The 26,181-nt window shown below is 40.9% G+C and overlaps 1 pseudogene; it reads left to right on the top strand.

The window, feature by feature from the left end:
- Positions 1-588: 588 nt before the first annotated feature.
- Positions 589-25,652, top strand: LOC142620505 ((S)-scoulerine 9-O-methyltransferase-like; annotated as a pseudogene).
- The last annotated feature ends 529 nt before the right edge of the window (positions 25,653-26,181 follow it).

Here is a 26,181-nt window from a genome sequence, read left to right as displayed (position 1 = left end):
CTTAATTACCCTTGAATCAAGTTGGCGCCATCTTGAGGACAGTTTCTTATTTCTTTGCCATTTCATTCTCCTTCTAACATCTAACTTAATTACCCTTGAATCGAGTTGGTCCCATCTTGGATACAATTTTTTTTTTTTTTTGGTGGTCATTTCTCATTCTAACTTCTCACATTTTTTTTTTTTTTTGGAGAAGTGTCTAATTGACATCTAATTTAATTACGCTTGAATCAACTTGACGCCATATTGAGAGTAGTTTTCTGTTATCATTTATTTGTTTGTTTATTTATTTGTTTTTTTTTTAAATATGCAGACAGATTGTTAATCTCACAATAAACGGCCAATTATGCAAAGTAGTGTGCGTTTAGCATTGGTTTAAAAAATCAGTATTTTTTACTATTTAGCTTATTTTTTGTACTATTCATAGGTTTTACTGTACTATTTCAACTACTTTTTAGTTTTATTTACAGTACTTAATTTCAACAAAAATTTTTAGTTTCAACTAAATAAATTGTTCTTAACAGATGCGTAGTATTATAAATGTTCCATTACACCAAGCGAGGAAAACATATCAAAGAAAACTCCAAAGACATGGAAGACCAAAATGGCAAAGATCATCTATCATCTTGGGGGTTGGGAAATTCGATTGTCATTCAAATGTTTCTAAGAGCTGCAATTGAGCTAGACATCTTCAATATCATTGCCAATGCAGGTTCTGAAGCTCAACTTTCTGCAGCTGAGATTGTTGAGAAGATCTCAACAACCAATTTGAATGCGGCTATCACTTTGGACCGGATACTAAGGCTGCTAAGCGTAAACTCTCTCTTGTCAATGTCTCGAAGGCCATGCCAAAGTGGGGATGATGCCACACATCAAGAAATGTGTTATGGGCTAACACAGTTAACTCGTCACTTAGCAACTAATAAGGACGGAGTTTCCTCGGCCTCAACGGTACTCTTTTTAAGTGAAAGAATGATGGTTGAACCCCTATACAAGCTTAAGAACATGGTGCTTGAACCAGAGTGCAAGCCTTTCTACTCAACCTATGGTGCAACTTTTTATGAGCACATGGCAAAGGAGCCAAAGTTTGATATACTATTCCAAGAATTTATGACATGCACATAGCGCAAAACTATTATTGGATGAGGTACTTAAGGTGTATCCTGGCTTTGAAGAGGTAAAGGAGTTGTTGGATGTAGGGGGCGGCATGGGAACTTCCCTTGGGAACATAATTTCTATGTACCCCTCATTCATGGAAAAAATATTGACTTACCCAATGTAATTAGTGTTGCTCCCAAGCTATCAGGTTTGACATTTTAGTTTTAATTTTTTTTTTGGCAATATCTATTACACACACTTTTTTTTTTTTTTTGTTGAAAACTATTACACACGCTTGTTACATACATCTTACACACATGTCACTTGCGCACGCAAATAATGAGTTAAAAAAAACAAAAATGTAACAAACGCCTGTGTAAGAGTTATTTTCCCATTTTTTCTTTTTTTTCCCCTTACTATGAAAGTACGAAAATTTTGTATGTGAATATGTACACATACAAACTAAGTTTAAGCATTAAAAAAGAAAGGACACGATAGTTGTCAGACAAACGTGTTAGGAACCTTTTTGACATTAGTATTGAGTTTCAAAAAACAAAGACATGTTTGCCTGCCATCATTAGCTACTACCTAGACTCAATGTTGGTATTTATCCTTAATTTTAGTGTTTTTGTTTGTTGCATCATATTTTTCCATCCACTAATTAATGGCAAATTCTTTTTTGACACATATTAAAAATGTTCATAACTAAATTGAAACATTTGAAAGATTATGAACAATTTTGAAACAGAGGGTACGTAAAAATTGATGACCAAATGTGTAATTAAACTTACCTAATATAATATAGATTGAATTTTAGAATATGGATTTGGAAAACAATAGTTTGTATAAATTGTTTGCTAAAAATTACAAATGCATGATTGAATGAGCATAAAAAATTTTCCTCAAACAAAAATACTTACGATATACATATTAGTTCTAAAATGATATGTTACACCTACTCATTTGAAATATACATATCAATACAACTCAAATTCATTCATAAATGTCATCAAAAGAAAACAAAAGGTGGTTGTTTTATTTTCTATTTTTCAATTATTGATTTCCGTGATTTCGTTATTTTTGTTTTGTTTTACACTGTTTAATAATAATAATAATAATAATAATAATAATAATAATAATAATAATAATAATTGTAAGTGCACAATTTGTACCCAGATCCAACCGCGTGATGGGTTCAGGCCTAAAAAGCCTTATACAATCAAATTTATAGAGCGTGGGGTTGAAACCTAGGTTTTATGGATATTGGATAACAAATATGGTGGGCTAGATTGCCATTAGCTACACAACAAATGGATAAAATAGCAAAAACTCTCCTCAGACGTAAGCCGAGGATGACTTGTATTGTCTTTCCTTCTCCAAACAATAGATTAAAATTGAAGATGATGAGTACAGTGTTTTCTTTCTTTGTTTTCCTTTTCTTTCTTTTTTTTTTCTCTCTAGAATGCCTCTCTTTTCCCTATATATCATCCTCGTTCTTCCCTCCATCTTCCATGTATGGATCAAATCAATGATCCAGATACTTGTCTCATCCACCGCCCTCTGGAAGTCTTCAAACAATAGCTGTAAGGCTGATCTATACTGTTCAGATGTCATTTCCCCATTAATGCGGCTAGATGGGTAGGTGCAAAGTCTTTAATGCGGCGGTAGCAGCTTTTTCCATGATATTTCTCATGCGTTCGTCCTCTCTATAACTTTGTGGAACATATCTTTACCCAACAGACCTTCCAGCATTCTCTTCCAAACATCATGACACGTCGTTCGATCTTCACTTGACTTGGCCGAGGAGATGCCCCTCCTCGGACAACCCCATCAATCCTTCCAGCAAGAGCTTGCTTGTGGACTTCAAGGCTCTACTCGGACGAATTAATACCTCTAAATCAGGCCCAAGGCCCAAAAGCGTATTTTGACCATTCTGCCCCCCACAATAGCCCCTCAAAACTTCATTTTTCTTCCCATCTAGGAAGGAAAAGGAAGTTTTGACCTAACACCACAACCTTCACATGCCTTTCAAATCATCACACGTGAGAGTATCATCTCGCCTCTTTTAAACCACCTCTGACGCTTAGAAATCCATCTCGCGCACATTAATTGCTGTAAGTAACGCCTTGTCCTCCACGTCCAACGGTGAGATGTACCTCCAACGGCTCGGGTTTTTCCCTAAAATTTTAGCAGGATAATCTCATTCAATGCCGCTTCCCAGATATCAAAAATGCCTAGGAAGTCGTGACTCAACCCGCTACTCCAAAAATCAATCAAACTCTAAAATTTCCTCCTTTTTTCTCTTTTCAAGAAGCGCGTGAAGAATCATCTACTCATTCCCGTAAGTTCTCCCTCTTGTAATTTCTTTTTCTCCTTGGCTCTCGTCCTCGGCTTCTAACTACACCCTTTTACCCTTCTACATCTTCACTTTTATTTTAACCAAATGGGTAGATTCAAATGTTTAGTAGATACCAATGCCAGTATAGAGGGTTTCCAGGCCAAATATCACATCCCTCCAAAAGTGGGTTTGAGATATTGCTCCCCAGGAGCCATAACTAGCGCTAGGAAAGAAGGAGAATTTGTCATTCCCATCATCGTCTTTTTAGAGGGTGGAATGACACTTCCCATGAAGAATGTAACTAGTGAATACCTGGGCAACCATAGATTATGCCCAAATCAATGTACGCCCAACATGTTTAGAATCTTAGTTTGTGTCGACACTTTAAATGAGCAAATGGGCCTGAACCTCACATGGCATGATGTCGTCTATATGTACGAATGCCATGAACTTAAAAACGTAGGTTACTACCTCAAATCCAAGTCTAGCATTGTTAGGCTCATATCATGTTTTCCCCAATCTAACAAAGGCATGAAGGATGACTATCTAATCGCCTCTGGGAGATGGTCTGATGGTCCTCATTGTCCAGTCACAGCTGGGAAACCAGGTGTGATTCCTTAGGATTTAGATTCCCTAGCTTGGGTTTTGGTTCCTCTAACTCTATCACCTTGATACCCCTTGCATTCTACTATTCTTACTGTTACTCATTTATTATCAATCTAAACATACTTACCTTCTCGGATATGTCCTTTGTAGATAAACAGCACGTGTCGCCCCATCTAAGCCTTGTCAACGTTGTGGACCTTAATAGAGTTTTAAGATCCGAGATATTCGTAAGTGAAGACTTGCAAGTGAGGGCCGCGCATCTCATCTTGGGATACGAACCGTTATCGAAGATCTTCCATGATATTGGCAACGCGATCACCGCGGGAGACTGGAGACGTAAAAAGATAGATGTCTCGAAACCAAATTTCCTCACTCCACACGATCTACCGGACGACCCCTCTGTCATCCTATACATTCGCCCAGTAAAAGCTGTTCCTCTTTCAGCACAACCTGTATCAACAGCCATCCGAGAAGAACCTGCATCTCCTCGTCTATCTCTTGAAGAAGAAATAGACCAGTTTCGTTTAGAGGAGGCAGAAAGACCTCTAGAGGACTACATTGTCAACATCTCGGACGAAGAAACCAAAAACGCCGAGAGCTCTTGTATCTAGGGTTTCTTTGCCGCACGTGTAGATAACAGTGAAGAGGAAGAAGAAGAAGAGATGTCAAGCTTGAAGGATCTTCTTGGCAAGAGGAATAAACAAGCCGTTGTAAAGGATACATCGAGATCTCAACCTCCTGCTAACCTACCGCCTCCTCCTCCCCCCTTAGGCCCTATTCTCCTTGCTCCTAACCTCAAGAAGAAAAGATCGAATGAGGTTGAAAAAGAGGATTTGGCCCAGAAGAAGAAACAAAAACAACAAAAAGCTGGAAAAGGCCAAGTCTGAGCTTCCTCCGTGGAAAGTAGGGACAGCCACGAATTGGCCGAGGTGCGTCAAGCTCAATCTCATTGGTCACCTTCACTGGAATTGGACAGGGCTCCTATCCCTTGCCACTCTTCTATAAGAAAGTTCCAAAAAGGGCACTCTCATTACCTGGCTGAAGCCCTAGAACAACCCCTCCTTTTACCAAAGGACATGAAGGCCCTAGATAACATGAAGCAACAACAGCTATTCCTTTCTCTTAAAAGGGATTTAGCTTTGGTACGCGCTACTTAACTGCATTCACTTTTCTATTTGCATTATATTCTTTACTTAAATTTTTCTTATGTATACTTTCTTGCTATCCTCGTCACAATATACCTTGTTCACTAATGTCTCATAGGCCATCTAGGAAGTTTTTGCTACTGAAAAATGGGTAGAAGATGCTCGGAATAAAGTTGACGTCGAGATCGACGTCAAAGTTAAGACTGAGAGGGCTTTAGCCCGGGCCGAGTTGGAGAAGAAAAAGATTGATGACAAATTGATAGAAGAGGAGAGACTAAGGAAGAGTGCTGAGGTTGGGCTTAAAACAGCCGAGAAGCAGGCGAAAGAACAGCATAAACAGCTTCTCGAGAAAGGACAAGAGTTAACCACCGCCCAAAAAGACATCCTGCGCTTGAAGGGGGAGTTAGCTCAAGCCCAAGAGGCAGCCCGTACCATCAAGGAGACGGCAAATGCTACTTCGCTGGCTTCATACAATAGGGGGGTTGAAGAGACGAAAACCTGGCTGGCAGAAGAACTAGCTGAGGTGTGTAAGGAGCATTGCCAACAAGTATGGGCAGAAGCCCTCAATATTGCAGGAGTCCCTACCACCTCAGAATGGAGAAAAAGTGAGAACATGTGGGTTCCTCCTGATATTCGCGCACTTGAAGCCCCACCTGCTTCAACAGCCCCTGAACCAATTCCTCAAACACAACCTTCCACAATCCAAAGCACTCTTCCTCCTGCACAGGCGTCAACAGGTCCTAGTCAAGTCACAAACCAGGAAGAGAAGACTGCTAAAGATCTGAGCAAAAAGATTGACCAAGGTGATCCTCTTCTTGGGGAAAAAGACAAAGGAAAGCAAACTGTGATCCTATCCAAGATCAAATCCACAAATGCTCCATTAGCTATCAAGGAAGCTGATCCTCAATCCAAGGAGACTGGTTCAAAAGGAGCGGAGGATAAGAATTTGATCCTCATTGTCCCCTATGTAATCATATGCACTTTTAGTGTTAGACTCAAGAATTTGATCCTTTTAATTCTTTGCACATTTCATTCATTGGGAATGTTATCCTTTATCATAGTACAATTCGTACACCTATTACAAATAATTTAATGCACAATTGAACAATGTAATAGTAACAATTTGTTGTGTAGAAAATTAAGTACATGAATATACATACAACCACAAAACGAGAAGGATATGGTTTAAAGTTTAACCTTATTATGAAATCAAGACACAAAAGTTGCTCCTTACTATTACCCAGATATAGGGTCCGGGAACTGAGATAAATATAGATAATCTGAGAACCATATGCAACTAAGATTTTATTTGATACTTGGTACAGAAATTGAACTATTAATTTTCCCAAAGTAAAAGATCTGAGGAAACAAACAACCAAGTTTTTGTTTAACACTGAATAAAGATATCAATTCTCACAAGGTATGTGGTCCGAGGAGCCAGGCATGACCAAGTTTCTGTTTGATCTTTAGAAAAATGAACTGAAATGTTAATTTTTCCAAAGTAGATGATCCGAGGACCTGACATAACTAAGGTTCTGTTTAACACTTAATAAAGATATCAATTTTCACAAAGTATGTGGTCCGAGGAGCTAGGCATGACCAAGTTTCTGTTTGATTCTTAGAAAAATGAACTGAAATGTTAATTTTCCCAAAATAGATGATCCAATGACCAGACGTAACTAAGGTTCTGTTTAACACTTAATAAAAATATCAATTTTCACAAGGTATGTGGTTCAAGGAGCCAGGCATGACCAAGTTTCTGTTTGATTCTTAGAAAAATGAACTGAAATGTTAATTTTTCCAAAGTAGATGATCCGAGGAACAGACGTAACTAAGGTTCTGTTTAACACTTAATAAAGATATCAATTTCTACAAGGTATGTAGTCCGAAGAGCCAGGCATGACCAAGTTTCTGTTTGATTCTTAGAAAAATAAAATGAATCACAGCACAATAATAATAGAACTAAAATGGCAGAAGTGCCTTTCATTAATAGTAGTACCTTCGTAGGTTATTTACATTCCAAAGACGTTGTACAACTTTTTCATCTAAGTCTGCTAGACGATATGCCCCTATGCCTGCTACAGAAGTGATACGATATGGCCCCTCCCAGGTAGGTCCCAGCTTTCCCCACGCTGGATTCTTGACGGTACTCAAGACTTTCCTTAAGACCAAGTCTCCAGGTGCAAGTGGCCTTAACTTCACATGAGCATCATACCCCCGCTTGAGCTTTTGCTGATAATAAGTTAGCTGAACCATGGCATTCTCTCATCGTTCCTCAACTAGGTCTAGGCTTTTCTCTAGTAAACCATTGTTATTACTTGGGATGAAAGAACTCGTTCTCAATGTCGGAAACCCAGTTTCCAAAGGGATCACGGCCTCGGCTCCATAAGTCATGGAGAAGGGCGTCTCTCCAGTGGATGTTCGTGGTGTAGTTCGATATGTCAACAAAACATGTGGCAATTCTTCCACCCATCTTCCCTTTGCATCATCCAATCTCTTCTTGAGTCCACTTACTATAACTTTATTAACTGTCTCTACCTGCCCATTCCCCTACAGATAAGCTGGAATAGAGTATCTATTCGTGATACCTAGGTCACAACAGTATTTTCTGAAGGCCTTACTATCAAACTGTAGGCCATTATCTAAAATAAGAGTGTGAGGTATTCCAAACCTAGTAACAATATTTTTCCAAACAAACTTCTTTGCATCCACGTCTCTAATATTCAAGAAAGGCTCAGCTTCAACCCACTTGGTAAAGTAATCGATCCCTATGAGCAACCACCTTTTATTTCCTACGGCCTTTGGGAAAGGCCCACAATATCTAACCCCCATTGAGCGAATGGCCAAGGACTAGACAGAGGGTTAAGGACACCAACGGGCTAATGGATGTTAGGAGCAAACCTTTGGCATTGGTCACATTTTTTCGCGTAATCTTGGGCCTCTTTCTGCATATTGGGCCACCAATACCCCTGGGTAAGAGCTCTGTGAGCTAAAGACCTTCCTCCCGTATGACTTCCACAAATCCCTTCGTGCAGTTCTTCCAAAAGTGACTCGGTTGCTTCAAGATGTATACACAGCAAGTATGGTCCAGAAAATGAGCATTTGTACAACTTTTGATCCTCGGACAACCAGAATCGAGGTGCCTTTCTACGAACTTTATCTGCTTCAGATCTCTCTTCGGGCAAGACATCACTCTTAAGAAAGGATACTATGGGGTCCATCCAACTAGGTCCTACCCTTACCTGATGAACCCAAATGGGGTCAACACCCATTCCACTAGGTTTGAACAAATCCTCAACGAGGATAACCCGGGGTAGAATTTGGGTTGAGGATGTTGCAAGGGTAGCCAGTGAATCAGCATGGGTATTCATACTCCTTGAGACATGCAACAAGATAAAAGATTCAAATTTTGATCGTAACTACCTAGCTCGGGTCAGATATTCTTGCATTCTTAGATCTCTAGCCTCCAATGTCCCCTCTACCTGGCGGATGACTAATTGCGAATTCGAGAACAATTTCACTGAGTTTCCTCCCATTTTCTGAACCATATCCAATCCGACTAGTAAAGCCTCATATTCTGCCTCATTGTTGGTAGCCGAGAATCCCAATCTCAAGGACTTCTCAAACGTAAGCCCCTCTAGAGACACTAGAATTAGTCCCACACCAGATCCTCATTGATTTGCTGCTCCATTGACATGTACTTTCCATGTCGCAGGTTCCTTGCACGAGATCATGCCAACTGATTTTTCATCCATGTCTAGCCCCTTAGCGTTATCTTCTAATATAGGCTCAGTGAACTCTGCAACCAAATCAGCAAGCACTTGACCTTTCACGGAGGTTCGAGGCATATACTTAATGTCAAAAGCCCCCCAAAATGGTACCCCACTTAGCAATCCTACTCGTATAATCAGCACTTCAAAGCACAGATTTGAGAGGAAGTTGAGTCACAACCACAACTGTATGAGATTGAAAATAGTGGGGAAGCTTACGCGTACCGTGCACCACCGCGAGGATCACCATTTTCAACGGCAGATAATGTACCTCGACCTCATGTAAGGATTTGCTCATGTAATAAACTGGCTTCTGTATATTGTTATCAACCCTTATTAGAACCAAACTAATAGCATGATCAGCCACAGCAATATACGCAAACAAAACCTCATCAATTTCCGGCCGAGACATAATGGGCGGACACGAAAGATATTCCTTAAGCTCTGGAAAAGCTGTAGCACACTCCTCGGTCCATTCAAATCCTTTCCACTTATTCAGCAGCTTGAAGAAAGGCCTGCACCTATCTGCGGACCGTGAAATAAATCGGTTGAGGGCAGCGGTCATCCCTGTTAACCTTTGAACTTCTTTCGGATTTCGAGGAGGTTATAAGCTATTAATTGCCTTGACCTGAGTAGGATTGACTTCAATTCCTTTGTGTGTTACCATATAACCCAGAAACTTACCATATCCCACTCCAAAGGAGCACTTGGAAGCATTAAGGCGTAACTTGTACTTCCTTAGCGTTTAAAAAGTGTCACTCAAATCTGATACATGCATAGAAACCATTTTACTTTTTACTACCATGTCATCCACATACACTTCAATTGTTATACCCAACTGAGGCTCAAACATCCTAGTCATCATCCTCTGATAAGTAGCCCCTGCATTCTTCAAACCAAACGACATCACCTTATAATGATAATTCCCTGTAGGAGTGACAAAGGCCGTTTTCTCCTAATCCTCTAAAGCCAAGGGTATCTAGTGGTAACCCTAAAAGGCATCCAGAAAGCTCATCCGAGGATGTCCAACAGTGGCATCCACCAACTGATCTATGCGAGGCATTGGGAATGAATCTTTAGGGCAAGCCTTGTTCAAATCTGTGAAGTCGACGCAAACTCTCCACTTCCCATTCTTCTTCTTCACTACCACCATGTGAGCTAACCATTCTAGATAAAATACCTCTTTAATAGCACCAACCTCTTTGAGTTTGAGTACTTCTTCCTTGACAGCCTTAGCATTCTCCTTAGATGAGTGCCGAGGTGGTTTTTTCCTCGGCATTACAGATGGATTGACATTCAAATGATGACAAATGAAACTTGGATCAACCCCCGAGGCCTCATAAGCACTCCATACAAATACATCCATATTCTTTTTCAAAAATATGACCAGCTCCTTCTTTTCCTGAGGTGGCAGCTGAATTCCTACCTAAAAGAATTTTTTAGGATCATCGTCGATAAGAACCTTCTCCAACTCTTCGCACGCATGCTCCTCTACCTCGGCAATCTTACATGTGGTTGAGGACATTGATTGCTATGAACCCCCTTCAACCGAGGCCGATAACTCCTGCCCAGTCTGACGCAGAATTGCAGCCCTTATACACTGTCTAGCCACAGATTGACTCCCAATGATTTCCTCGATCAGTCCCCCGAATGGGAACTTCACCTTGACATAAAGAGTTAAAGAAACAACACCTAGAGCGTGCAGCCAAGGCCTTGCCAAAATGGCCGTGTAGGGAGAATAAGCATCTACCACGATGAAATCTATGTCGACAACCTCCAAACCCGTTGCACAAGTAGCCGAATTTGCCCTTTTGGAATGACAGTCTTCCCTTCAAAACTTATTAGCGATGAATCATAAGCCGTAAGATCCTCGAGCTTTAGGTTAAGCCCCCTAAACAAGTCAGGGTACATAATGTCAGCCCCACTACCCTGGTCAACCATTACCCTTCTCACGTCATAGCCCCTATCCTTAACGTAACTACTAAGGCATCGTTATGGGGTTGAATGGTCCCAATCTTGTCTTCTCCGAGAAGCCCAAAATAGGCAGAATATTCCCTTTAATCCTCTTCAGCTTCAAGTCAGATTCCTCAGCGAAAGTACGTGACACAGACATCACCCTAGTAGGACAAGAGCCAGTCCTGCTAGGAGCAGCAAAAATGACATTAATTGTTCTCAAAGGAGGCCTTGTTGAATTGTTCCTCTGATTAACCGAACCTAAATGGCTTTCTTGCCCATTGGGATGATACAAAAATTGTTTCAACCTTCCTTTACTAACCAACTACTCCAAATGGTTCCATAGTGTCCAACAATTCTCGGTGGTATGACCTACATCCTGATGATAGTGGCAAATGAGGTTCTGATTCCGCTTCGTATGATCTCCAGCCATCTTGTTAGGCCATTTGAAGTATGGTTCATTCCGAATTTTCTCCAACAACTAATGCACCGATTCTCGGAATACAGTGTTGACTACCTGAGGAGTGGCTGAACCAGATTGCCCAGCAAAATCTCTCCTCGACCTATTGTTGTTGTATCTATCCGACCTGAAATCCCTCCTCTCCTGAGGGATAACCTTCGCCTTCCCCTTACCTTGCTGCTGATCTTCCTCAACCCATTTGTACTCATCAATACGATCTATGAGCCAACGTACACTTCGAACTGGCTTTTTAGTCAGAGACTTCCTTAAGTCGTGCTCAGTTGGAAGGCCCACCTTGAAAGTGTTAATCGCCACGTCATCAAAATCGCCATCGATTTCATTAAACATCTCCCAGTATCTATCAGAATATGTTTTCAAGGTCTCTCGTTCCCTCATGGCCATGGACAATAATGAGTCCAAAGGCCGAGGAACTCTACTGCAAGTAATGAAACGAGATCCAAATGCCTTAGTGAGTTCCATGAAGGAATCAATGTAACCCGCCTTCAGGCCATTAAACCATCTCATTGCAACAGGTCCCAAGCTAGAAGGGAAGACCTTGCACATTAAATTTTCATTTTTAGAGTGTATTGTCATCCTTTGATTGAAATGACTTACGTGTTCCACAGGGTCTGTTTTGCCATTATAAATGGTGAACGTGGGCTAAGTGAACCGTCGTGAAAGCTTCCCCCTCTCGACCCTACATGTGAAGGGCGACTTAGAGATTTGGTGCAACGTCCTGCTCACAGCATTGTTTCCCAAGCTCTTGGAGGAAGACTTCTTGCCCTTACAACCATGAAGATCGTCTTTCTCATACGAGAAAGTTTCATTAGGAGGAGTTCTGGACCTTGGCTTGTAACTACTACCTTGGGAGCCCTTAGAAGAAGGATCAGAAAGAGATGGTGTTTGCCTCCGTCTCGCACTACACAACTTCTTCTTCAAGTGATCAATCTCCTTTTGCATGGCCTTCACATCATCCTCATGGGGGATTCTGCTTCCACCCCGCAAACGACTCCCACTGGTGTGCACCGTATGCACACTACCCTCTCGATCCCTTTCTCGCTCAAGATGTTGGAAATGGTCCTCACGCTGGGACCCCAAAGACTCTGCATGATGCAAACCTGATCATGCCATAGTGTTCCAATTTCTTCAACACAAGGTTTCCCACAGACGGCGCCAATTGTAAGTGCACAATTTGTACCCAGACCCAACCGCGTGATGGGTTCAAACCCAAAAAGCCTTATACAATCAAATTTGTAGAGCATGGGATTGAAACCTAGGTTTTATGGATATTGGATAACAAATATGGTGGGCTAGATTGCCATTAGCTACATAACAAATGGATAAAATAGCAGAAACTCTCCTCAGACGTAAGCCGAGGATGACTTGTATTGCCTTTCCTTCTCCAAACAATTGATTAAAATTGAAGATGATGAGTACAGTGCTTTCTTTCTTTCTTTCTTTTCCTTCTTCTTTTTTTTTTTTCTCTAGAATGCCTCTATTTTCCCTTTATATCATCCTCCTTCTTCCCTCCATCTTCCACGTATGGATCAAATCAATGATCCAGATACTTGTCTCATCCATCGCCCTCTAGAAGTCTTCAAACAACAGCTGTAAGACTGATCTATACTGTTCAGATGTCATTTCCCCATCAATGCGGCCAGATGGGTAGGTGATGAGTCTTTAATGCGGTGGTAGCAACTTTTTCCATGATATTTCTCATGTGTTCTTCCTCTCTATAACTGTGTTGAACATATCTTTACTCAACAGACCTTCCAGCATTCTCTTCCAAACATCATGACACGTCGTTTGATATTCACTTGACTTGGTCGAGGAGATGCCCCTCCTCGGACAACCCCATCAATCCTTCCAGCAAGAGCTTGCTTGTGGACTTCAAGGCTCTGCTCGGATGAATTAATATCTCTAAATCAGGCCCAAGGCCCAAAAGCGTATTTTAACCATTCTACCCCCCACAATAATAATAATAATAATAATAATAATAATAATAATAATAATAATAATAATAATAATAACAATAATAATAACAATAATTGTAGGTATGGAAGGCCCAAGTGTGGGTATTGGACCATGGGCCGTGTTCAAGGACATCAGATGGCCAGAGGACGAGTAAATACTATTAAAGGAATACAGGCTGATGGGCCGTGGAAAAAGTCTGATCATGAGGAGTTGGAAATGTTGTCCGAAGAGAAGTACCTCCTCGGCTAAAACGGGGTAGAGGTCAAAGATCCGATCCTTCATCAAGAGCAAGGCGCTAGGCAATTATGTTGGCAAGGATAAACATCAGATAGGGATAAAACAAGAGAGAATAAGCAAAAATCTGAGAAAAAAAGCTATTACCACCGCATTGAATGCTTTGTAACTAACCTCCTGGCCGCATTAATGTGGAGGTGATACCTGAACAGTAACCTCCAGCCTTACAGCTATCCACAAAGATTTCAGGAAGGTACTGATGGGATAAGTATCAAAACCAACAATCTGATTTACACGTGGAGGGCTAAGATAAAGTGAGGAAGGGGAATTAAAAAAATAATAATAAATAAATAAATAAAAGGAAATCCCCATTACAAGGGGATCATCAGATAATCTAGAGAAAAATCATTGTACACTCAAGAACTATAATTGTGGTTAAGTGTAAGAGAAATACATAAAAACAAACCTTCCTCAGACTTTGCCAAGGAGGATTTTCCTTATTAAAACTGTTTGTTTTATGCTTTACAATTTTAGCTAACCTACTGTGATCATTGAGCACCTAACTCATTGAAAGTTCAATTTCAAGTCCACTCTTTACAAATTCATTGATTTGGGCTCTTTGGGCCATTGACCTTTTCTTTTGGGCTTTGGAAGCAAAAACTTGTCCTTACAATTGACGCCGTCTATAGAAAACTTGAACATTCTTGAGTTCATCACCAAACCATGGGGGGTTTAGGGCCAAACTGTGAAGAGTATGTGGGGTCTCAAAGTCAAGATCAGTTCCTTAATCTTGAGCAAAGGAGAGACCGCGAAGTTAGTGTACACACCACTCATACAAGTAGGAGTTATTCTAGAAGTGGGAGTCATGTGTCCTAAGGAGAAAGCACTAGGAATATGCAATTGGAGATTGACTACTTACGGAGGAAACTAAACCGTAAGCGACGGAGAGGGACTCCTTCGAGCTCAGAGCCTTCCTCTGATGGTGATAATGATGATAGTTATAGGCCCAGATCAAGGACTCTCCCTAGTAATTCTTTCTCGTGTGATGAGGAGCGCCATTATGGGCAGAGGAGCTGAAGTCCACCTCACGGGGGCCTAGGCAATGATGCTATGAGGAGAAAATCTTCATTGAAGAAGGAAATCTTCCTCGGTAGTTTACTCAGCCAACGTTTACCATGTATAATGGTAGGATAGACCCTGTGAAGCATGTTAGCCATTTCAATCAAAGAATGGTTGTTCACTCGAAAAATGAAACCTTGATGTGCAAGGTGTTCCCATCCAGCCTCAGGCCGGTGGCGATGAGATGGTTCAATGGTTTGAGGGAATGTTCCATCAACTCCTTTCAGGAGCTTACTAGAGTTTTTGGAGCTCTTTTTGTTACTTGCAGTAGGGTTCCTCATCCCTTGGATTCCCTTCTGTCTTTGACCATGTGAGAGGGTGAGACCCTGAAGACATATTCGAACAGGTATTGGGAGATGTTTAGTGAAATAGATGAAAATTTTGATGATGTGGCAATAAGGACTTTCAAGGTTGGCTTGCCTGCCGAGCACGATTTAAGGAAGTCTTTGACTAGAAAGCTTGCCAGAAACATACGTCAACTCATGGATCAAATTGACGAATATAAACAGGTTGATGAGGATCAGCAACAAGGGAAGGGGAAAACAAAGGTGGTTCCCCAAGACCGAAGGGATTTCAGATCGGAGAGGTACAACAATCGGCCCAAGAGAGATTTCACTGATCATACTGGGCTTGCTACTGCCCAAGTAGTCAGTACTGTGTTTAGGGCACTTATGCACCAAATTTTAGAGAAAATAAAGAGTGAGCCATACTTTAAGTGGTCAAATAAGATGAGTGAAGACCCTATGAAGCGCAACCAAAGCCTTCATTGTCAATACCACCAGGACCGAGGACATACTACAGAAGAATGTAGGAATTTATGGGATCCTCTCGAGCAGCTGGTCAAATTTGGGAAGTTGAAGCAATTCTTGTTTATGCCCAATGGGCAGGGGAACTAGGCAGGGTCTAGACATTAGAGGGGTGCTTCTTCATGACCGCCTTTGGGGACGATTAGTGTTATTCTTGCTGCCACAGGTAGGACTAGTTCTTATCCATATAGGGTGATGTCTATAGCTCAGTCACTTGTTGAGGACCTAACACCCGATCCTAAGAGGGGTAAGGTAAAAGTCCGACCAGCATTGAGCTTTTCTAATGAGGATAAGGTGGAAATCCTACAGTCACATGATGATGCCCTTGTGGCTACCCTTAGGATTGGAGGGTATGATGTGAAGAGGGTTTTGGTATATCAAGGCAATGGTGCAGAGATTATGTACCCTAATCTGTATAAGGGGCTCAAGACGAGGCCTAAAGACTTGGCCTGCTATAATTCTCCTCTAGCGGGGTTTGTTGGGAAAACAGTCATCCCGAATGGCCAAATCAAATTACCTGTTCAGGCAGGGTCGAAAGTCGTGGAAGTGGACTTCATTGCAGTAGATGCATATTCCCCCTACACTACTATTATGGCAAGACCTTGACTTCATGTAATGGGGGCTGTTTCTTCCACCTTGCACTTGAAGGTGAAGCATTCATCAGGAGATCAAGTTGAAGAGCTGATCGGAAGTCAATCTATGGCTAGGCAATGTTTGGTGGTGGCAATTAGACATCAACCTGGGGGTGAATCCTTGGCCTCTACGGAACAGGATTTATGACAATTAAGGAGGATAGCCCTGTCCACAAATGTGGTAGTAGAAAGGGCAAAATGTGGAGAGTTAGAAAAAATTGTCATTGATGGTGATGATGAGAAGTTTTTCCAAGTGGAAGTTCAGTTACCTCTTTGGGAGAAGGAAGAGTTGGTTGCTTTCCTCAAGAAGAATGTTGATGTGTTCGCATAGATTGCTTATGAAGCTCTTGGTGTGGATCCAAATTTTATCTGTCATCACCTAAACGTTAATCCCTCTATTACCCCTAAGAAGCAACCACCTCGGTGCTCTTCCAAAGAAGATTCAAATGCTGTTAAGGAGGAGGTGATTAAACTTAAGTGGGCTGGAGCAATAAAATAAGTGTTTTATCCTAAGTGGTTAGCCAATACGGTGATGGTGAAAAAGAAGAATGGAAAGCAGCGAGTATGTGTGGACTTTACTGATCTAAACAAAGCTTGTCCCAAAGATCCCTTCCCAATACCTCGGATAGACCAATTGGTGGATGCAACAGTTGGCCATCCTTGGATGAGCTTTTTAGATGTCTTTCAAGGGTGCCATCAAATACCGTTGGCACTAGATGATCAGGAGATGACTGCTTTTGTTACGCCCACAAGGAATTATCATTACAAAACAATGTCCTTTGGACTGAAGAATGCAGGGTCCATGTATCAAAGGATGATGACTAGGATGTTCGAACCTCAACTTGGCAAAAACATTGAAGTCTACATAGATGACATGTTAGTGAAGAGCAAGGTAGAGTTCGAGCATGTAAATGACCTCAGAAGTATTTTTGAAATATTTGAGAAAACACAAACTACGCCTTAATGCTTCTAAGTGTTATTTTGGCGTTAGTTCAGGCAAATTTCTAAGTTATATGGTCACTTATCGTGGAATTGAGGTCAACTCTGATCAGATTAAGGCAATAAACAATCTACAACCTCCTCGAAATCCCAAGGAAGTCCAGAAGTTGATAGGAATGACTGCGGCCTGGAACTAAAATATTTCACGGTCCATTGACAAATGCAGGCCTTTCTTCCAGCTGTTGCATAGGTGGAAGGGATTTGAGTGGATTGAAGAATGTGCCTTGGTTTTTCAGCAGCTGAAATTTTATCTTTCTCGACCACCCATTATGTCCAGACCTAAGGAGAAGGAGGTTCTTTTCGCCTATATTGCTATGGCCTTTCATGCAGTTAGCCTAGTACTGGTAAGGGTGGATAGTGGAATACAACGACTGGTCTATTATATGAGCAAGTCACTGCACGAAGTAGAGGTTTATTATCTGCCATTGGAGAAGGATATTTTGGCCGTGGTGCATGCTACGCGGAAGCTCACTCATTACTTCCAGGCTCATATAGTTATGGTTTTAACTCAACTTCCTCTTCAGTCATTACTCCGAAAGGCTAATTATACTAGAAGGATTGTCAAGTGGGGAACAATTTTAGGGGCCTTCGATATTAAATATATGCCTCAGACCTCTATTAAGGGCCAAGTTTTTGAAGATTTAGTGGCAGAATTTATTAAGTCTTCGACAGAGATGGAGGACGAGGAGCAGAACTTGGGAGGAAAGCCAGTTGGTACAATTTCTCTACAAGGACCCTTATCTTGGAAACTATATGTTGATGGTGTAGCTAATTAGAAAGGATCTGGGGTGGGGCTAGTTGTGGTATCCCCAGACAAGATTACTATTGAGAAATCTTTAAGGTTAGGTTTCTCGGTCACGAACAATGAAGCCGAATATGAAGCTTTGTTGGTGGGGATGGCCATGGTCCAGAAAATGGGAGGAAAGGCAGTGGGCCAAGTGAAGGGAGAGTTGGAAACTAGAGATTTGAGACTGCAAGGATATTTGAACAAGGCTAGGCGCTTGCAGTCAAGTTTTGAGTTTTTCACTTTGCAGCAGATCCCAAGGAGTAGAAATACTCATGTTAACTTCCTGGCTACTTTAGCAACCTCTTCTAGACAAGGCTTACCTTGAGTTATACTCGTTAAAGATTTGTATAAGCCTACCGAGGAGGAGAAGGAGAGGGTCCAAGTTCGCTAGATCATGGTCTATCCTAGCTGGATGGATTCTTTAGCCCTGTTTCTTAAGGAAGGTACTCTGCCTGAGGAGAAAGGAGAAGCAGAAAAGGTGCAGAGGAAAGCTTCTTGTTTTTGGTTGTCTGAGGAGCGAAAGTTGTACAAGCATTCCTTTTCTAGACCATACTTACTTTATGTCCATCTCGAGGTAGTGGAGCCACTCCTGGAGGAGTTGCATGAGGGAATCTATGGACGTCATACGGGGCAAGTCACTATCCTATAGGGCCCTAACCCAAGGGTATTGGTGGCCAAGTATGCAAATAGAAGCACTGGAATTTGTTAAAAAGTGTGATAATGCCAAAGATTTGCTCCAAACATTCATCGGCCAGGATGAGTCCTCAATCCTCTGTCTAGTTAATGGCCTTTTTCTCAATGGGGCTTGGATATTATAGGACCATTTCCTAAAGCTGTAGGAAACCGGAGATGGTTTCTAATCAGAATTGATTATTTCACAAAGTGGGTGGAAGCTAAGCCACTATCAAATATTAGAGATTTGGATGCAAAGAAGTTTGTATGGAAGAACATTGTCACCCCGTTTGGGATCCCTTACACCCTCATCTCAGATAATGAGCTTCAGTTTGATAGCAAAGCCTATCAAAGCCTTCAGGAGGTATTGCTGTGAATTAGGCATTAAAAACAGATATTCAACTCCAGCTTATCCCCAAGGAAATGGGCAGGCTGAGGCAATCAACAAAGTTATAGTGAATGGACTTAAGAAGAGGTTGGATGAAGCAAATGGTAGATAGGTAAAAGAACTGCCACACGTTTTGTGGACATATCAGACTACTCCTCATCGGTCAATAGGGGAGACACCCTTTTCAATGACTTACGGGACTAAGGCAATAATCCCTTTAGAAACTAGGTTCCCAACGCTAAAGACGAGCATATTTGCCCCTGACAGCAATGATAAGTTGTTAGAGAGAAGTCTAGATTTGGTGGATGAACGAAGGGAAGCAGCTACGATTCAACTGGCATATTATCAGCAGAAGCTTAAGCAAGGATATGATGCGAAGGTGAGGGAAAGACCTTTGACCCTAGGAGACTTGGTATTAAGAAAGGTTGTGAGTACTGCGAAGAACCCTTCTTGGGAAAAGTTAGGACCCAATTGGGACGGGCCGTACTACATCACCTCGGTGGCTGGTACAGGTGCTTATTTTTTGGAGGTGCTTATTTTTTGGAAGTTCTAGATGAAAATGTTGTACCATACCCGTGGAATGTAAATAACCTATGGATGTATTATTATTAATGAAAGGCATTTCTGCCATGCTTTTGTTTCTATTATTATATATTGTGTTCCTATTTAGCTAAGAGTTAAACAGAACCTTGGTTATGTCTGGTTCCTCAAACCACATACCTTAGCTAAATTAATACTTCTTATTCCTTTATGTGTTAAACAGAACATTGGTTATGCCTAGTTCCTCGGACCACATACCTTAGGTAAATTAATACTTATTATTTACCTAAGTGTTAAACAGAACCTTGGTTATGTCTGATTCTTCGGACCACATATCTTGGGTAAATTAATACTTCTTATTCATTTAAGTGTTAAATAGAACCTCGGCTATGCCTGTTTCCTCGGACCACATACCTTGGGTAAATTAATACTTATTATTTATTTAAGTGTTAAATAGAACCTTGGTTATGCCTGGTTCCTTGGACCACATACCTTAGGTAAATTAATACTTATTATTCATCTAAATGTTAAATAGAACATTGGTTATGTTTGGTTCCTCAGACCACATACCTTGGGTAAATTAATACTTATTATTTACTTAAGTGTTAAACAAAACCTTGGTTATGTCTGGTTCCTCGGACCACATACATTGGGTAAATTAATACTTCTTATTCCTTTAAGTGTTAAACAAAATATTGGTTATGCTTGGTTCCTCAGACCACCTACCTTGGGTAAATTAATACTTCTATGGTTATCTGAGTGTTAAACAAAATCTCGGTTATGCTCGGTTCCTTGGACCGCATACCTTAGGTAAATTAATGCCTGCCTACTAAGCTAAGTACTAAACAGAACATCGGTCATGTATGGCTCCTCGGGCCACGTGTCTTGGGTAAATTAGTGCTTGATCTGTCTATAATGGGTAACCAAGATTCTTATTGTAGTAACTTAACTGGAGAGATGCCCATAAGCATCACTTAAAGAATTTGCAAGTATATCCACGATATGGTCTTGGGTAGTAAGCCTGATTTTGTGAAGTCATGCTACTCGAGCCAAGTGCCTTGGGTAAGTCAATGCTTCACATATACTGGAAGTCATTGATGGATCTTTGGACCACACACAATCTTTTGAGCCATGCACCACAGGTATGCAAGGCAAGTATTTAAGTTGAATTGCAAGATATTAGATATTAATGACCTAGAAGGTTAATTTATTGCATTGCCAAATGCATAAAGTGTACGAGTTAAATTACACGTTATATGCACATCTATCAATGTTAAGGGAAAATTTTCATTTTGAGCTATAAGAATAGTAATTTATGTCAACACCAGTTAAGCAGGGAACATGAACGAAATAATATTTTGTTTCACATAAACATGATAAATATAAAGGGGTTTAACAACCTTTCATTAGATAGTGCCTTGAAAAGGCAAAGAGATTTCATGTTTAAAAATAAAAGATAATAAATACATGCAAGGGGAACACTTAAAGAAAAAAAGGCTACTACAAAATCTAAGTAAAATCCTAGGTAGTCTTAGGAGGAGGAGGGGTGGCCTTCACTCCAGTTTGAGCAGGCACCTCTGGCCCTTAGGTCTGAGTATCACCTTTGCTCTTGAGGTCCTCTTTGGTTTGAGCTGCACTTTTGCCCTTGGGGTCCTCCTTGGCAGTAAAGGGAAGCGCGGTCCGTACCAATACCTGGCTTTGGGATGCCCCATTTTTCCTTGGAGGGATCCTTGGGCGCTTATGGAGGCTTAGCCAGCTCCTTATTCTTCTCCACTGCATTAGTTTGTTTAACCTCTTTAGGAGGAATAGTTGAAGTAAGGAGAGCATTGATGGGAGCAGATGGGCTTAGCTCCGGAATTTCAAGATCAACCTCGATGTAAGTACTTAAGGGCTAGCTGCTCTGAGGGCTGGGGGATAAAAGGCATTTTCTGCCCTCCTTAGTATGGAAGAAGCATCCACCCCACCTTGGTTTAGGGCTTCATTCCACACTTGGAGGTAGTAGCCTCTGTAAACCCCGGTGACCTAGGCCCTAAGGGTCTCTTCGGTCTCTACCACCCCAATATCATATCCCTCTTGTTCAGCCTTAGCAGTAGCTCCCTCAGCCTCCTCCAGCTTCTTTTATAGAGATGTTATCTGCTCTTTAGCTATGGTAAGCTAATCCTCAGTCTGGCGCAGTTGTTGGCACTGGCTCTTTGCCTGCCTCTCAACCCCTTCCAAAGCTGCCTCGGCACTTTTCCTATCACAGGTTGCCTCAATCAATATGACATTGAGGTCTTTGATTCTTTGCTTGGCCAGGTTAAAGGCATCAACGGTAGCTATGCGCCAAGCCTCCTCCGCCTTCATTTGCTTGTAGGCATTATCTACCCACTCTTCAAAGAGGTGTGCTGCCTGGACGGCCTTTAAAAAAAAGATAAGTTAAATTATTCAAGGGAAGGAATAATATAAGTTTTTTTTAAAAAAAATAATAGAAAGAGATGAAGAGAGACTTACCAGAGCTAAATCCCTTTTCAGGGTTAGAAACAACTCATGCTTCTTGTATGTCCTCATGTTAGCCATGTCCTAAGGTAGCAGTAGTGGCTGCTTTAGGGCATTGGCCACATAGCCTGCCTTTACCTTTTAAAAATCCCTTATGGAGGAGTCTAAGGGAAGGGGAACTCCATTCAGGATCAGGGGAGGATCCTAAGTCTAGACCTTGGAACGATGGTCACGTCCTTTCTCTACAAGGGTTCCCTTACTCGAGGACCTTGTTTGTGCCCTCTTGGCTAGTTTGGCCCCTTTCTAGGGCTCAAGCTCCTTAGAGGGGATGACTTCCCCTTCCTCCTCCATATTCTTGCCTTTCCCATCTCGTTTTCTCTTCATTTCTGCATGTTCAGGATGGGAAGTATAAGTAAGAAGAGGGGTAGGGGGCCGGGGTTGGATGGCCATGTCGGGGATTGACCCTCCTACGTGGGTTTTGAGGATGGTAAGCAGGTTCAGCATGGGCTTCCTCTGTGGTACCATTGCGTTAGGTATCTCAGGGTTTTACTAGACACTACTAACTTAGGTAGGAGGAAGATGGCTAAAGGTGGCGCTTAAAGGATTTGGAGATTGGGACTGGTCGAATACTTGGAAATCCTCTTCGAAATTTGAAACTTCCACCACTTGGTCCACTTCTTCGAGAATTGGATGGGAGGAGGTTGCCTCTTCCTTGGCGCTACGCTAGGAAGGTAATTCTATTGGTTGAGTGCCTTCAAGAGAAAGAATAGAAAGGAAGCCTGGTGCTACAATATTAATCTATTGAAACCGAGGATCCTTCACCTTAATCACATATTTGGAAGCTTGGAAGCTGGTGGATATAGGTGTACGCTCGAAGTTGTCCGTCGGTATGGACAAAAATCTCAGACTAAAGTATCCTCGTCAAATCAAGCTTGTTCATGAGGTTAAGGTTTGGTTCTGTAGTGTACTTGTCTGTAAATCCGCCCAAAAATGAATATACAATTAAAAGAGGACATTGTTAAACAATAAGAGCAAATTTACAAGTTAGGAAAAAAAGGAAAATAAGATAAAGTAAGGAAACTGTTAGTGAAGAGAAGGGTAGTGTTAAAATAGTAATCCTAGACCTAAGTATCCCACCTGATGTCCTGTCTCGTGTTGGGCAATTAAGTCGATCATGCCATTCCCCCGAGACTATTAAGAAGTCTTTGTCCATACCTTTGTTAGTGTCAAGAAGACACGATATAAGCCTGACTTCGGGGACCCTAGTTTTCAGGTAATATCCCTGCCCTTTAAGTTTCTGACAGTTGTAAACCCAGTTAACGTCATGATGGGTGACGTTCACACCCATCTTCTCTTTAAGGGCATCCACACTACCTAATATCCTAAATACATTAGGAGCACACTAGGTAGGACAAAGCCTATGAGCAATTAAATAATCTCTCATCACTCTACCCATGGGAATTCTCATTCCCCCTCTATAAAAGCAATCATGGGGATTACTACCTCCCATTTCGATCTCAAAGCATGCCATTCCCCTTGGTGGCAATACCTGATCGAAACACTAACCGGAATATGGTAATGGGCCTTAAAGCTCTCTATACCGTCCGGGGTGTCTACTAACCTAGTGAATCTACCCATTAGATGTGTGATTGGGGGCAATGGAAAGGATAAGACGAAAAATGAAGGGCTGAGGAAGAAATGGGTCCTAAGAATTAGAAGGTAGGCTAAAAGTTTACTTACAGAAATGTGGAATAGCACCTCGGGTTGAGTCTTGGGATTTGAAGATTCAAAAAGTGGAACGTCCAGGATCTTCAAGTAATTTATATAGGGGTGAGGAAAGCATGCGGGAGAACTCCTGCTTAAATCCCCATAAAATCTCTTCACTGTAGGATCTTCATCACACCGTGGAGCGTGGGGGACAGGGCATCGTGTGGAATAAATGTTGGGGCGTTCCAGATGCCAAAGCGTTAGAAGTATGCTCCTTTGCAGATGAAAAGACACCTACACGTGAGGAAGTGACGTTAATGTGGTAGGTACAACTGCCCAAAAATTGAAGTCCTATTTTTCCCCGAGGAGAGAAAGAGTGGAATTTCGAGGGGCTATTGTAGGTATGGAAGGCCCAGGTATAGGTATTGGGCCGTGGGTCGTGTTCGAGGACATCAGATGGCCCGAGGATGGGTAAATACTAATGAAGACATACAGACTGATGGGACGTGGAAAAAGTCTGATCACGAGGAGTTGGAAATGTTGTCTGAGGAGAAGTACCTCCTCAGCTATAACAGGGTAGAGGTCAAAGGTCTGATCCTTCGTCAAAAGCAAGGTGCCAAGCATTTGTGTTGGCAAGGATAAACATTAGATAGGGATAAAACAAAAGAGAATAAGGAAATATCTGGCAAGAAAAGCTACTACCACTGCATTGAATGCTCTACAACTAACCCCCTGGCCGCATTAATGTGGAGGTGATACATGAACAGTAACCTCCAGCCTTACAGCTACCCACAAAGACTTCAGGAAAGTACTAATGGGACAAGTATCAAAGCCAGCAATTTGATCTACACATGGAGGGCTGAGATGAAGTGAGGAAGGGGAATATAAAAAAAGGAAATCCTTATTATAAGGGGATCATCAAATAATCTAGAGAAAAATCATTGTACTCTCAAAAACTGTAATTGTGGTTAAGTGTAAGAGAAATACATAAAAACAACCTTCCTCGGACTTTGCCGAGGAGGATTTTCCTTGTTAAAATTGTTTGTTTTATGCTTTATAGTATTAGCTAACCTACTGTGATCATTGAGCACCTAACTCATTGAAAATTCAATTTCAAGCCTATTCTCTACAAATTTATTAATTTGGGTTCTTTGGGCCATTGACCTTACTTTTGGGTTTTGGGAGCAAAAACATGTCCTTACAATAATAATGCCACTTGAGGTGGTTTTTCTTGATAAAAATTGCCGCGTTATAAGTTATAACATGCATATCAGTGGAAATATGTTTGAATCTTTACCAAGAGCTGAAGCAATTTTATTGAAGGTTGGTAATTCTCTTTCATTAAAAAAAATAAATAAAAAATAAAAAAAAGTGGAAAATCCATGCAAAGCAATTCCAATAAATTTACATCAGCAGAACACAAGGATATAGATGTTTAAATAAAATGGAAGATTGAAATTAATTATCATCCATGAAAAATAAAATGAAAGATCAAAATTTTCATCAGCTAGAAAAAAACATGGCCAACTTCTACTAGCTAGATACTAATATAATCATGCCATTTCTTCCAATATTTGAAAATATAATAATGCATGGCAACCTATTTTATGAATAATAACAAACTTTACATGTGTATTCTAATTTTATGCAAGCAGTGGATACTCCATAACTGGGATGATGAACACTGCAAGAAGTTGTAGAAAAATTGTTGGGAAGCATTGCCAATTCATGGGAAAGTGATAGCATTGGAAACTCTAATCCCTCGAGCATTGGGAAACGACTTCGCCTCAGTGAATACAATAATTGATGACTTCTACATGATGCTCTTGCATGAGGGCAAGGTGCAAACATTAGCTGAATTTGAGACCCTAGGAAAAGCTGTAGGGTTTGCTGAAATAAAGATATTTGCGATTGGTCAAGGCATTTATGGTATTGAATTTCTTAAAAATTAAGAAAGAAATTCGATTAGTGGTACGAGCTCCCTTTAGCGATTATGAACTGAAGGGTCCATTTGGAATGCATTTATAAGTCAACTTATTGTTTATTTTATACTATTTACTAGTCCCATGTGAGTTGCATACTTATTTTATAAGAAAACAATTTGATTAATGGTACAAGTTCCCTTTAGGAATGATGAAATTAAGTGCCCATTTAGGATGCACTTAATTATAAGCCAATTTATTGTTTATTTTTCTTGTTATTTGTAGGCTCTACGTGAGTCACGTACTTATTTTATTTTTTACTTTTTTTTTATACTATTTGTGGGTTACATGTGGTTACTTATTTATTTTATTTAGCTTTTACCTTTTATATATAGCATTTTAGCGAAAGCAAAATTCATCAAAAAGCTAGATATGCTGTTCCAAGAAAGAAAATACTCCATTTCATGAATAAAATGCTCTTTTGGAAAAAAAAAAAAAAAAACATTTTTCAAAACTCAGAGCACTAGCAATTGGGGGGTGATTGCTATTTTACAACCCA

The sequence above is a fragment of the Castanea sativa genome, chromosome 12 (genome assembly GCF_040712315.1).
Source record: "Castanea sativa cultivar Marrone di Chiusa Pesio chromosome 12, ASM4071231v1".
Classification (NCBI taxonomy): Eukaryota; Viridiplantae; Streptophyta; class Magnoliopsida; order Fagales; family Fagaceae; genus Castanea; species Castanea sativa.
The sequence above is the reverse complement of the archived record's forward strand: the minus strand, read 5'-3'. Positions and strand labels throughout refer to the sequence as shown.